At 39.9% G+C, this 13,570-nt stretch overlaps 1 pseudogene; it reads left to right on the forward strand.

The window, feature by feature from the left end:
• Nucleotides 1–1,103: 1,103 nt before the first annotated feature.
• Nucleotides 1,104–1,222, forward strand: LOC134950163 (5S ribosomal RNA; annotated as a pseudogene).
• The last annotated feature ends 12,348 nt before the right edge of the window (nucleotides 1,223–13,570 follow it).

Here is a 13,570-nt window from a genome sequence, read left to right on the forward strand (position 1 = left end):
CCTGCCTTCTTTCTACAATTTTGGTGACCGTAAGCCAACTGCTGCTCTGTGCACATCCTGCACAGACAGCAACACACTCTGTGTATTTATTACATATGTTTTACTAGACAGCATGTGAATAGTCCTGTAGCACACATAGATATTTTTTTTATATAGTGCTGATGACCGCAAGTCTGCTGCTGTCCTGTGTACATTTGGCACAGACGGCAACCCTTGATGCACATTGATTTCTATCATATCTGATTGGACCCACTGCTGCTCTGTATACAGCGTGCACAGGCAACAACACATTATGTGCATTTATTAATATGCTTGATTATACAGTAAATGTTTAGATCTGTGTAGCACACATATATATCCTTATCAGAGTGCTGGTGACTGGAAGTCCACTGCTGTTCTGTGTATATTCTGCACAGACTGCAATCTTTGATGCGCATTTAGTAATTTGTTGTATGTTATCCTATGTCATTGGACCTGTGTAGCACACACACAGCTCTTTGCTACAGCACTACTGTCTAAAAACTTAACATATATAGCCTAAATCCTTTTCTCATCTCTTTTCTTCTTCCCTGATTTTCCTAAAACCAATATCTGTCAAAGTATTCATACTGGTATGCTAAGTTTTTTTCCAGCAGAGGCCAGTATATTGTCCTATAATTATCTTACTCATCGTGAGCTTCAGCATGTTTTTTGAATTTCTATATTTAGCCTAGTATGCACGATGAATACTGATGTGATTTTCCAAATCAATGTTTAAAATATTAGTAATTTCATTTCACTCCAATTTCCCACTAGTCTTTCGTGATGATATATTTTTTTTGACAATTTAACCCATCATATCTCTCATACCTCTTGCTCATACCTCACTATTGTTTCGTGGACTCTCATCTGTGATTCACAGAGCACAATACCACAGACGTGGGATTTGTTGAGCTGTGTCTAACGCAGAAAGCAGATCCATCTATTTGCGCTATACTGATTCATTCCTTGTTTCTCCCATATACTATTTTCATTTCCTTTTTCTTTTTCTCTTTCTCCTTTTCTTCCTCTTTCTTCCGTTTCCTACATAGGTGCACTCTCATTGGTGTACTATCATAAAAATTCTCTACTATCATACCACGCTGCCAATGCCCGATCTCGTCTGATCTTGGAAGCCAAACAGCGTTGGGCCGGGTTAGTACCAGGAGAGGAGACTTCCTGCGAATACCCGGTGTTGTAGAGCAGGGACCATTTCCCTTCATATGTGATTTGCGACGCCAACAGCAGTAACACCACTAACTCTCTTTTCCTCTTTCTTTTTTTCTTCTTTTGAGGCTCACTACCTATTTTTTGTGGGTTACGTCAGAAAGTCAAGCTCTGTTGAATGCAGGAGACCAACCATCTTTGAATTAAGTAGCCCTAGTGGGACGTACTTATCAAATAACTCTTATGATCACTCCTTGGTTCCATCAACACAGATATTCTGTACTGGTCAGGGGAATTGGGGGTAAGACGATCTAATGTCTACAACCATTCCAATCACCAAGTGTGATTAAACAGACCAGAACATTTTAAATAATTCTAATTATCACATTTCTTTCTCTGATATGGATCATTTATATGGGTAGTCTTATTGCAAATGTCAACATTAAAAGTTATGTTTTAAGTATCTTTCTCTACATGTTATAGGAATTTTCCTTTCCTTCTAAGAGTGCGCCCACACAAGAGCCTTCTTTTTCTCCTTTTTTCTAGAAACAACAGTAGAATCAGACCTTTTTGAACACTCCGGTCTAAAAGGAAAATCTACATTCTAACCCTCGCACCTAAAAGGGCTTCTACTTAATACGTTCCAGAAATTAGTGGAAGAAGACATTAAAAGGATCCCTGAGAAGGTTGGGGCACCAGGAAAATGTAATTTGAGTATAAAAGAGAAAGAAGCTCTACAAAATCTGAAACAAAAGGACAATTGTATTTAAACATGCAGATAAGGGGGGGGGTTGTCATTATGGATAAAGAGAAATATGATGGAGAATGTATGAGATTATTGACAGATACAGTACGTATACATACCAACTATTACGACAGAACCCAATGGAAGAATATAAGAGCTAGAAAAACTCTAAAGAAGGCATTGGTGAAAGGAATCCTTACTAAAGATGAATTTAAATATATATATATATATCCTGACGAAAGGTGTGAATAAAGACACCTGAAACGTTGATAATAACTATGCTGCCTCAGTGAGCTTTCTTTTTCACAAAACCATTGGAGTGCCGCCCTATATCTTCTTTGTTTGCTGGGCCTTGCAGTGCCACGGGAAGGCACCCTGGTATACAACTACATGCTGTTGGAGTGCCGGTCGTATCCAGAGATATATATATATATAGAGAGAGGAAAATAACCAGCGGCACTCAGGGTCTTGTTGCGGAGTAGATTGTATTTAAAACATCAATACAAGACCATCAACGTTTCGGGGATTTAAACCCCTTTGTCAAGATGTGAGAACGTCATCTTGACAAAGGGGTTTAAATCCCCGAAACGTTGATGGTCTTGTATTGATGTTTTAAATACAATCTACTCCGCAACAAGACCCTGAGTGCCGCTGGTTATTTTCCTCTATCATTTGATCCCACACGGAAGGCACCGGGGCAATCTTCTCCCTTGATCAGTGGAGTGCCGGGCTGTACAGATTAGATATATATATATATATATATCCGGAACATCCCAAAGTGGCAGTGTTTTATCACCTGCCTAAAATCCATAAGGACAAAGATACCCGTCCAGGAAGGCCAATCGTCGCAGGGGTTCAATCATTAACATCATATTTATCATGTTATATTGATGTCTTCCTAAAGAAGTTGGTAAGTACACAACAGAGTTATATTAAATATACAATACAAATTCTGGATACACGGAATAGGATAACCTGGAAAGAAGGATATTTGCTAGCCACGTGTGACGTTAAATCACTATACACCTCAATCTGACACGATCAAGGAATGGAGACTGTCCGGATAATTATAACTAATGAGTCTAATATGAAGAAAGATCAAATTGATTTCATTATGGAAGGTATTAGGTTTACATAGGAGCACAATTTTTTTTTCTGGTATGGGTGCAATTATAAACAAACCCAAGCAACAGCGATGGGTACAAATTTTGCACCCTTGTACGCCAATCTCTTCCTCGCCCAATGAGTATCTTCCCTATCTTGCCTTATGGGCAAGATATATAGATGTGATCATCATCTGGAATGGGACAAAAGAAGAACAATTCATTACTAAGATAAATGACAACATATATAATATAGAATTTACAGGTGAGGTGAGTGATAGAAGTATCCACTTTTTGGATCAAACTATCTTTATTGAAGAAAATAAGATCAAAACAAGAACATACAGAAAGGTAGATTGCAATAGTTTTTTGGACTTCAAGAGTAATCATCACCCCAAGTGGCTGTTCAGTGTCCCTAAAGGTCAGATGAAAAGATTAATAAGAAATTGTTCAAAGAAAGTAGACTATGATGTACAAGTTACAGATCTAATGGAACAATTTAAAGAGAAGAATTATAGAAAAAGCGACCTTGAGAAGAATAAGGATGAGGTGGATAGAATAAACCTTCTTCAGTACAAAGATAAAAATAAAGGGAGAAAACAAGATGTGATGTTCCTGACGGGTTTCTCGAGTCAACGGAGGCTTCTAGAAGAAAGTATGCACAAACATTGGATTATCCTCACTGCAGATGATGATCTCAAAGAAATTCTACCTGAAAAACCTAGAATAATATACAAAAGAGCACCTACCATAAAGACTAGTCTAGTTAGAAGTTATTGTAAGAATGACAAGAAAGGAGGAAAAACTTGGTTGAAGAATATGGAGTCTGTATTTTACAGACGTAACAACTGTGTAGTGTGTAGAAAAGCAAAAAATCTCAGCAAAACGTATTCAATTATAAATCTAACAGTACAGGGAAAGAATATAAAATAAAAGATAAAATTACATGTAACTCGAAAAGAGTAATTTATTTTTAAACATGCCCTTGTGGGCTTCAATACATAGGGAAGACCTATCGTTGTTTACATACTAGAATAAACGAACATTTGAATAATATCCGGACAAATAGAGATAATCATAATATTCCGGAACACTTCACTAAGATACATAATAGTGATCCGATGGCTCTAGAATTTATTGGAATAAAATTAGTACAAAAATCATGGAGAGGAGGGGATTGGGATAATGCATTATTGAAAGAGGAAACGAGGACAATATTTGAATTGGAAACCTTGGTACCAAAGGGTTTAAATACAGATTGGGACCTCTTTTTCCTTTTTTAAAGGAATAAATCTTAACCACTGGGAGATAAGGGATATAAAGCTTGTCAGTTAAGAGAAGCTTGAGATCATTAGGGGGAATTGGATTTATATCAATTTTTAAGGGGGAGAGAAACATTTTTATTATATATTTAGGGGCACTGTTTTATGTTTTGTTATTGTATGTGTATATTTCCGGTTTATATACGGACCTTTTTTAGACTCCTTTTACTAATAAACCAGAAATCATGACTTCAATGATAATTTTCTTAAAGATAATGTTGTCCGGGATAAATATAAATATATGGAATCAGGAAGAGGACGGAAGCTATGGTATCAAGTAACTAAGACAACGGATGCCAAGGAGAATAGCCGGGGAAGGCGGAAGTGACATGACGTGATAACATTTGTTACAGAGAGTAAAAGTTACCATGGATACAGATAACAGACGGAGAAGAGGGAAGTGGCGCGATGTGCGAGCAGCGCATTAAGCATCCTCGGTTACTATGACTATAGGAATAACACGATGGTGACGTAGACAGAGATCCGGTCACTATGGTTACCAACGTGATGGAGCGTGTACGGAGATCCGGTCACCATGACTACAGACGCGGGAGGGAAGTATAAAGAACGGGGTAATGGATACACTCTGCCATCCTGAGGAAGCCTGCTTAGACAGGTGAAACGAGTTGATAGCGGAGGTATCAGCAACTGTCTGCCGGCAGATTCCCATTCCCATAATTCCTGTGACATTGAAATAAGTGGTTTTTGAGCTTTATGTTCATCTGGATTGAGGATTTGGTCAAAATAATATAAAGATGTCTGTGTGAATAAATACCAGAAGGACTGCTTTTCGGCTTGTTTAAACCAGGGAACCTGATGGGACAATCTCCTGCCTGATACAGGAATATATTACAGCACCTGTTCCAGTATCCTGAGACTAACTAGAACTTGCCTGAGGATTACAAGTACAATATCCCAGTGACTAATACGCAAATTGAGCGTATCACAGGATTTATATGTTATATGTTTTTGTTTTACATATACCTTTATTAGGATTCACGAGTAGTAACTTTTATTCAGAGTTTTTTAATATAGTGAAATAAAAAAGGACCTTTCCTCTACAGTTTATTTTTAGTACCTTGTTTTATGCAAAGGAAATAAATATATTCTTATTTTGAAATAGCACTGGTATTAGAATTGTGTTACTTATTATCTTTATAGGTAGATACCATAGTGGGAACTTATAGAAAGAACACTTGATGAAATTAGCACTGGGAGATATTCTTTTATTTTGCATTAATTGTGAGGATAGTGGAAATACTCATTTCTTTTCCATAGCAGCTTAAGTCTATCAAGTGAGGCATATAAGCGCAGTCCTCAATTTTTTTTCTTTGTACCAGTTTATTTGCATCCCAGCATTAAATCAGAGATTATCTTAATCCCGGAAAATTGAAAAGGGGGTACAAATTTTGGGGCTTTGGCCACTAGTTTTTCAGTTTGTCCAGTAATGTGGTAATGATATATTTGCTTGGTTGAAGTCCTTTCTGTTCCACACTATATACGTAGGAGTGGAGGTGAAAGCCTGTGTGTTGTTCCTGATTGCATGTGCCTCTCATTTTTAATCATCTTCTTGACACTGGCCCTCATTCCGAGTTGTTCGCTCGCAAGCTGCTTTTAGCAGCTTTACACACGCTAAGCCGCCGCCTACTGGGAGTGAATCTTAGCTTCTTAAAATTGCGAACGAAAGATTCGCAATATTGCGAAAAGACATCTCTGTGCAGTTTCTAAGTAGCTCGAGACTTACTCTGCCAGTGCGATCAGTTCAGTGCTTGTCGTTCCTGGTTTGACGTCACAAACACACCCAGCGTTCGTCCAGACACTCCTCCGTTTCTCCAGCCACTCCCGCGTTTTTCCCAGAAACGGTAGCATTTTTTCCCACACGCCCATAAAACGGCCTGTTTTCGCCCAGAAACACCCACTTCCTGTCAATCACACTCCGATCACCAGAACGAAGAAAAAACCATGAGTAAAATACCTAACTGCATAGCAAATTTACTTGGCGCAGTCGCACTGCGGACATTGCGCATGCGCACTAAGCGGAAAATCGCTGCGATGCGAAAAAATTTACAGAGCGAACAACTCGGAATGACCACCACTGTCCTCTTCCTCTTGCCTGTTTTCATAATGTGAAAAGTCATTAAACAAAGGGGTGTGGTTCGTTTTATCGACAGTGTCTAGGTCGACAATGTTTAGGTCGACCACTATAGGTTGACAGTCACTAGGTCGACATGGATGGAAGGTCGACAGGGTTTCTAGGTCGACATGTGCTAGGTCGACAGGTCTAAAGGTCGACATGAGGATTTTTTTTCTTTTTTCTTTTTTTCGCATGGCTCGCATCGTTCGCCATGCTTCGGGCATGGTGCCTTTGCTTCGCTCGGCACACTTTACCATTCTAATCATAGTCCACGTGGATCGTTAAGTATGAAAAAATTAAAAAAAATAAACATTTTTTGAAAAACTCATGTCGACCTTTAGACCTGTCGACCTAGCACATGTCGACCTAGAAACCCTGTCAAACTTCCATCCATGTCGACCTAGTGACTGTCGACCTATAGTGGTCGACCTAAACATTGTCGACCTAGACACTGTCGATCTTCAGACCGGATTCCAAACAAAGAGGTGGTATGTTTTTAGCTAGCTATGATTTGGAGAATTTGGTGTGCTTTTTCCAGGTAGACCACCTGTCGCTGAAATGATGGGTTTAATAATCTATACATGTCCTGCTTAAACAACGTAAGGGTTGGTGAGAGAGCCCGGGTGGGTAGAAGGGCCTTGTCACGATCCGGGTATCTGGACGCCATTACTTACCCTTCAGATGCCTCCTAAGGCTGGCTCAGCGTTCCAGGACCGGATCCCGCTGTTCCTGAGTTTCCACATGCAGAATGTCAGAGTGGTGATTTCATCAGCCGCGGCCTCCGCTGTGCCCGCGTGGTTAAATGTGCGCTTGTCAGTTTGGCGTCTCCTGTCTCCTGTGGCCGGCGTCGCCATTACTGTTTCAATTCTCACATGGATTACAAACCAAACTTCCCTCCAAGTGTCTGCATGGGCGCAGCCATCTTGGATTTTGTCATCTGAGCATTTCCACCAATCTGCTGTCTGTATTGTTGATTTGCATAATTGCCTAGCCAACCCCTTCCTTGCTGCAGGTATAAGTAAGCTGTGCCTGAGCAAGGAAGGCGTCAGTGCTTTGGTTGTCTAACCTAGTTCCAGTTTGTCTCTCTCCTGTGGTTGTCTTCCAGGTTCCAGCTCCTGTCTCCAGACTTCTGCTATAGAGACCCGCACCAGCATTCCATCTGCGGTGTAGCCTGACTCTCCGATCCATTCTGGACTCACCTGTTTCCAGTTACATCAATCACCTGCTTCCAGCAGTGTACAGCTTCTCTTAAAGGGCCGGTGTCCTTTCTGCAGTTTACCACTCTCCACCGGTATTATTATTTCACCGCTCTCAAACTCCAAACTTCATCAATCACCTGCTTCCAGCTCAGCTTCCAGCAGTGTACAGCTTCTCTTAAAGGGCCGGTGTCCTTTCTGCAGTTTACCACTCTCCACCGGTATTATTATTTCACCGCTCTCAAACTCCAAACTTCATTATTATTTCATCGCTCTCAAGTTCGTTTATTATTTAACTGGTTCCAGCCAGTATCCACTCCGTACCAACAACAGTCTGGTTCCAGCCAGTATCCACAGCAGCCGTTTTATCTTCAGCAACCCAGCCTTTCCTGGAACACCAGCTGGTACGATCCTGGGTTCTCTCCATTGCTACAGTCAGGCCTGGTAAGGACTTTCCAACTAGAAGATTATAAGAACTGTCTCACTCTACCAGTGCCTGTGGCCCTTGCCACCCTGTAGTACCCAGGAATTGTATTTATCCTCTGTTGACTTTTATGTTTCCTTTACTGCTGCTGTGTTACGGAGTTTGTCTTAATAAACATCATTGACTTTTATCCTGGTTGTCGTGGTCACGCCTTCGGGCAGTTATTCTACATGTTACTTACATGTCTAGGGGTCTGATACAACCTCCCAGGTTCCATTACATCTCAGCCCCTATAACTGAGGCTGCCTCTCGTCAGCTCAGGCCCTCAGTTGTGACAGGCCTAAGACAATTCCATCTTGCACCTCCTTTTTTTTCTTTTTTCTTTATGAGCATTATGTGCTCTTTGGGGCTTAGATTTTAAAACTGCCATTCTGTCTGCACTGCAGTGCCACTCCTAGATGGGCCAGGTGTTTGTGCCGCCCACTTCTGTTGCTTAGCTTAGTCATCCAGCTACCTCGGTACAACCTTTTGGCCTCAAAACAATATTGTGAGGTGTGAAGTGTTCGGAATTGAGTGGAAATGAAAGTTATTGAGGTTAATAGTACCGTAGGATCAAAATTACCCCCAAATTCTGATTTTTCTGTTATGTTTTTTTTTTTAAAAAACATCCAAAACCAAAACCCGAAAGGGTGCTTTTGGCAAAACCAATCCAGATCCAAAACACGAGCGGAGATCCAGATCCAAACGCAAAACACAAAGTGTCTACCGCACATCTCTACTTAAGACCCACTAAAATCTTGGTATTTTGGAGAAGTATGTCATTTGAATTTGTGTAGCTGTCCCGTGCATCACAGAGAATCGCCCTTCTGTCATTTTTTTTAGAAAGTTAGAGATAAATGATCGTTAGAGACTTATTGGTTGCTATGGGCAACTTCAACTTTATCTCTCAGTCTCTATGGTTTGATAGAGTACATCTCCCCTTAAAGCTGTAATTTAATTTTTTTTTTTTAAGTTAATTAATATGGACTGCTTCAGTGGCTTGCATACTGTTTGTGTACATTCAATTTTAGTTCTGTGCAAGCTAAGTGCATATGGTTATAGTATACAATCAACTGAAAAGTGCTTTGAATAACTGAAAAAATGATGCACTCATAAGTAGTCTTGCTTAAATAAATATTCCAGTGAAATCCAGGTCAGTACAGCTGGGAGAGCTAAAAGGTTTTCTATCTGAGTGATTTCCTATAAAATATACATAGACTGCTGGTTAAAAATGTGATGTTACTGTCTGCTGACATAGTTAGGATCCGATATAAACACAAATGTCTATCAGCCAGCCTTTACTAAAATATCAACAACTAAAGCTCAGCTGAAGCAATGAAATAAAACAACCAACAGTTTATCTTAAACAAAATCCTTTCTGTCTCTTTCCCTGCAAAATTTGAGGAATCAATTCACACAACCCTGTATAATCTGTTTTAAAACTGTAATTCTTTTATTAGCGTTGGTACGTAAGAACTATGGGACAGATGTATTAACCTGGAGAAGGCATAAGGAAGTTATAAACCAGTGATACTTCCAAGGTGATAAACACACCAGCCAATCGGCTCCAATATGTAAATGAACCGTTAGGATCTGAATGACTGGTGCCTTTATCACCTTGCACATATCACTTCCTTATGCCTTCTCCAGGTTGATGCATCTGCCCCTCTATTTGGTAATAATTACAATAAGAGGAATATATACTTTAAAACTGAAAGTGTTGGATTTTGCCTTGATAAAAAATGTTGCTTTAGGTCCTGCTGCAAAAATTGCTGAAAATCTTTCACTTTAACATAAAGTATCTGTCTTCATTACATTTGCCACCTGCTCTGCATAATTACAAAGCTCTGGGTCAGATCTGCTCTTCACATTTACAGTATGGTTTGAAAACATGGGGGCTGATTCAGAATTGGGAGCAAAGCAGTTGCATATTAAGAGGCACAAGGGAGTAGACTCTGGTGCTTTGTTAGTCTACTCTGCATGCACTTGTCTCTGGAAAAATGGCACTGCAGCTATAGTCCACTCCCTTTACATTTTCCCAGTGAGTTGTGCAGTGCTGCTGGGCTCTGGAGAGTTATGTATTGAAGAAAATTGGGTCAGAGTGTGGGGTGTGGCCCTTCTGGACCCAGGGTTCCATTTGCACTGCACACCATGCGCCCATTATAGATATACCACTGGAGCTTGCGCTATCATGGGGTGTTAGTATACACACTAGATATTGTGTTGTCTCTGTGAAAGACCTATAAATTGATCTGAGCAACTTCCATTTTGTACATCATTGTGTTGAGAGGCATGCATGGGACCAGTAATTAGAGGGTATGCTGATATTTTAGTGCCATGTTGGAGGATATTGGAGTACATCCAGGTAAATTACTGTAGCTCTTGTAATGCCAAATTGCTTTCTCACACATATTTAAAATGCCCGCTCTAATATATATTGCAGACGCAAGGCGCATCTTATTACCATATACGATAAGTGTGCTGTACATCGCCAAACACTGCATCCCATAAGTGAAAACAATACACCCACACATTATCTGAGTTCCAAAGCAATTGATGTATATATTATTAAAAGGATATGGATTCAATATATTACAATGTACAGTATACCTATAGTTACTCTTACAGTAAGCCGTTAATACATAGTTACATACATTTACAGCAAATACATCACCATATCTTTCTCGTATAAAAGTCTCTCCATATCACTCTCTCTTTCTGTAAAATCATGCTGGAACTCCATCATCGTGTGAGACAGAACAGGAACTGACCTCCTGTGTGATCAGCAATGTGTTATCTAATTTTTTGGGGAAGGGAACTTAATCATTCATGATGAGTCACTAGTCTCTTTGTATATGCTAATCAGGTTCAGCCTTGGGGATGTCCAAAGGGGCTGGCAGGAGCTTCCTGTCCACTACCTGTTAGGAATATCTATTGTTCTAATAAAAGTGATTTTAGCTTTTATACATTTAATCATAATTATTTGTTGCAATGTCCTATAACTTAATAACAAGTATCAAATGAATCTACACATTAATCTGGTTGCTTTAATAGTAAATATGACAGGTCTATCTTGCTTCGTTCAAATAATACACATACATGACATTAATTCATTATATAATTTTAAATCATCATGATGTCTGGCGCTTGATTTTATTATAGTTATGTACTGTATGAAATAAGTGTCGAATCCATCTCTGTGGCATGTCCGTGGAAATGCGTGTGTTACCATATATTGCTGTGCTCGCTGCGCGTATTTGCAAGTATAGCGACTCATATGTGTGTAGTTTGTATGTTCTTTTTATGTCATATTTTTTACTTCGACAGTCCACCCTTTGGCAGCAAACAATAACTGCCATCAATTAACATAAGAAAAAAAATATTTCATACAATAATCGATTACCTAGACACAAGTATGTATGCATTTCGCAAATCAGACACTTGACTATATTTGGGGAAGACAGAGGACGAGACATCCTCTATATGCGCTCGGCGGTCACGGGACCACTGGTTGGGTGTGGGACAACATTCAACCTATAGAGTATGCTGGGACAGTGCTCTGGCCTATGTCTGATTTGCGACGAACATTTCACACATACATGTACCTACGTCTTTGTACACTGATGTTTGGATTCAATTGAGGTTCTGCTGGGTAGATGAAGAAGACACAAACAAATCGTGACAGTGACATATAATTTTCATGATCTACATATTTCTATCATTTTCTGAACATTGTTTCCATTTCTGGAACGTATGCTAGGTCTGTTTAATCATTGAACAAGAGTTCTAAGTAGTGTCCTTCCTAAATAACCTAAACCTTTGGAGTTCGGGGAGAGCCACTCATAAACCTTTCTTCCAAATTATATTAATGATCTCCTTATCTGCAATGTGTGAATAGCCATTGTCTGATTGTTCCTGATTACCTCTGAACTCCATCACTACTAGACCTTTGATTTTTCTCTGATTTTAACAAACTGATCGGCTAATCCTGGGACCCCATAAGGAAATCACTCCTTCCTAGAGAACCAGTTCCAGTCCCACACTCGACTCCTCATAAACAAACCTCGCAAAAATAGAATATCCTGAAAAAAAATGTTTGTCAGCGGGAAAGAGAGAAAAGAGAAATAGAACAAAACAACTCTTGTTCATAACAATTCAATTACAATGACTGGTCTTTCTGCAATCCTTTAGTACGCTCAGGTAGTGTTCAACAGTGCCGCCTCTCAGTCTTCACGGAACAGTCTCTGGTAATACTTTTGCGATCTCACTCCATTTACAAGTTCCTTCCGGACTACCGACTTTCCTGCAATGGGAATCGTGGACCCAAGTCTCTCTCTCGGCTACTTTCACTGGGATAGTGCTGTCAACAAAACTTGGTATGGTCCTTCCCACCTGTCTATTAGGCAACCTGAGCGTAAGAAGAATCACACAGTCTCTTGGTTCACAATCAAGACAGTTAGTATTTGGCAGACCAGCAATCAACAGTTTCAAGTTCTTTTGTCAAGTTCTCAAATGCTGGCTCATCTCAAGGTACTGTACTGTCACCTCATTGGTGTATTTCTTATCATTGTGCGGATCAATCATGACATGAGGTTGTCTTCCAAAAACAACCAAAAAAATCACAAATTCCAAAACCAAAACAAATTTCGAAGAGGGTGATTCGTTAAGTGAAGCTCTGGGAGTGGTTCCGAAGCTACATAATACTAGTGGCAGTATCTATGATCACAATAGTACAATTTCAAGCTTTGCTCCTACTTCTAGGGGTACCATTATCTACACACAAATTTCTGCTCAATTTTGCTTCGCGGTAAATACAGCAGCATCCGTGGCGGCAGGAAATGCCTCTACCCAGTTTGAGAAAACAACATCAGTTCACACCAATACATAACAATAATTCCTAAAGGGTGCTGTACGAAGGCTATTTTGTATTTCCTGAAAAGATCCGTCTGCAAAAGGGATATGGGATGGCTCTGTTGGTATTGCTTTACCAATATTCTTCCTCAAGCAAGCAGGAGAGGTCATTGCTCTCTTACCTACATGAGAATAGAATCCTGGCACACACCAGTAGGCTCTCATCAGCCTGCACCTACCCTCTTTGCCTAGATGAGTTAGACCATGTGCCACCACAGATAGACTTGGAAGGTATGCTCTGGGGGCTACTGGCTTACCGTGTCCACCTGTCCACAGTCCTGAGGACTCCTGGTTATACCCTTTTGTCCTCCAGACTACCTTTTCCTGTAGGGAACACAATTTTTTTTTTCATTTATTATCGTGTGTTTGCAATGTAGAGTACCATGAGCATAACTCAAAAATAAAAAATAAAAAAACATCTCTAGAGGAGAGAAAGAAGATGAAAATGAAAAAGAAAATGCCAGGATTGCCATTCACCAACAGGCATATCGGTGTCTACACAAAATTTTGC

This window comes from Pseudophryne corroboree, chromosome 8, assembly GCF_028390025.1.
Source record: "Pseudophryne corroboree isolate aPseCor3 chromosome 8, aPseCor3.hap2, whole genome shotgun sequence".
NCBI classification, from domain to species: Eukaryota; Metazoa; Chordata; class Amphibia; order Anura; family Myobatrachidae; genus Pseudophryne; species Pseudophryne corroboree.